This window comes from Lolium perenne, chromosome 4, assembly GCF_019359855.2.
Source record: "Lolium perenne isolate Kyuss_39 chromosome 4, Kyuss_2.0, whole genome shotgun sequence".
NCBI lineage: Eukaryota > Viridiplantae > Streptophyta > Magnoliopsida > Poales > Poaceae > Lolium > Lolium perenne.
The window spans coordinates 270747595-270749801 of record NC_067247.2 but is presented as its reverse complement, the minus strand read 5'-3'; positions in this window follow the sequence as shown (position 1 = coordinate 270749801).

Sequence of the window (2207 nt, the reverse complement as noted above, 5' to 3'; positions counted from 1 at the left end):
TTGCCTCTAGGGCATATCTCCTTTACGATAGTGGGTTCATGCCTCCATTAAATCTGGGACAGTGACAGAAAGTTCTAAGGTTGTGGATGTGCTGTTGCTACTAGGGATAAAACATTGATGCTATGTTCGAGGATATAGTTATTGATTACATTACGCACCATACTTAATGCAATTGTCTGTTGCTTGCAACTTAATACCGGAAGGGGTTCGGATGATAACCTGAAAGTGGACTTTTTAGGCATAGATGCATGCTGGGTAGCGGTCTATGTACTTTATCGTAATGCCCAATTGAATCTCACAATACTCATCATGTCATGTATGTGCATTGTCATGCCCTCTCTATTTGTCAATTGCCTAACTGTAATTTGTTTACCCAATATGCTATTTCTTATGGGAGAGACACCTCTAGTGAACTGTGGACCCCGGTCCATTCTTTTACATCGAATACAATCTACTGCAATACTGTTTCTACTATTTTCTGCAAACAATCATCATCCACACTATACATCTAATCCTTTGTTACAGCAAGCCGGTGAGATTGACAACCTCACTGTTTCGTTGGGGCAAAGTACTTTGGTTGTGTTGTGCAGGTTCCACGTTGGCGCCGGAATCCATGGTGTTGCGCCGCACTACATCTCGCCGCCATCAACCTTCAACGTGCTTCTTGGCTCCTACTGGTTCGATAACCTTGGTTTCTTTCTGAGGGAAAACTTGCTACTGTGTGCAACATACCTTCCTCTTGGGGTTCCCAACGAACGTGTGTGTTACACGCCAACAAGCATAATTTTTCTGGCGCCGTTGCCGGGGAGATCAAGACACGCTGCAAGGGGAGTCTCCACAATCCAATCTCTTTACTTTGTTTTTGTCTTGCTTTATTTTATTTACTACTTTGTTTGCTGCATTATATCAAAATACAAAAAAATTAGTTGCTAGTTTTACTTTATTTACTGTCTTGCACTCCATATCAAAACACAAAAAAAATTAGTTACTTGCATTTACTTTATCTAGTTTACTTTATTTACTATTGCTAAAATGAGTAATCCTAAAGTTGAAGTTCGTTCGTTTAAACAACAAGGTGGAGAAAGTTTTAAAGATGCTTGGTATAGAATTAGTGATGCTCATCATAGGTGCACTAAGAAACACTCCACTATTATCCTACTTAGGAACTTTTATGTTGGTATATCTAGTTGGAATAGGTATGTTCTTGATACTCTTTCGGGAGGTAATTTCCTAGGTACTCCTGCTTTAGAAGCTAGTTGCATCATTGAGAGTCTAGTTGGAATACCACCTATTAATGAAACTAAAAGCGAAATCTCTTTTGAGGATGTTATGAAAAAATTGGAAACCATAGAGAAAAAATTTCCAAGTGTTGAAACTAAATTGGAAATGTTACTTGATAAAACTGATGAACTTGATAAATCCTTAGAAGGAATTGATGAAAGAATTAGTGTTCTAGGAACTTGTGTTGTCCACGATAATCAGATCAATAGGATTGGAGAACTTGAAGAAGCTATGGGAACCTTGGGTTCAACTTTTTCTTCTCTTAAGTATAAGGAGAAAGCTTATGTGGGTAAGGAACAAAAGTTTATGTATGTCTCTAAGGTGCCTAAACCAAAAAAATATTATTATAGGCCTAAAATTGACAAAGCCCTTAGTACCACTACAGATGGGGGAGCTAATGATATCAATGCTTCATCTCTTGATAATACTTGATATACACTTTCTGCGCCTAGCTGAAAGGCGTTAAAGAAAAGCGCTTATGGGAGACAACCCATGTTTTTACTACAGTAATTTTATTTTATATTTGAGTCTTGGAAGTTGTTTACTACTGTAGCAACCTCTCCTTATCTTAGTTTTATTGCATTTTTGTGCCAAGTAAAGTCTCTAATAAAAGTATGATACTAGATTTGGATTACTACGCAGAAACAGTTTTCTTTTCTGTCACGAATCTGGGTCTAATTCTCTGTAGGAAACTCAGAAAATTATGCCAATTTACGTGAGTGATCCTCAGATATGTACGCAACTTTCATTAGTTTTAAGTTTTCTCATCTGAGCAAGTCTGGTGCCTGTTAAAAATTCGTCTTTACGAACAGTTCTGTTTTGACAGATTCTGCCTTTTATTTTGCATTGCCTGTTTTGATATGTTAGATGGATTTTTCGATTCCATTGACTTTCAATAGCTTTGTGCAATGTCCAGAAGTATAAAA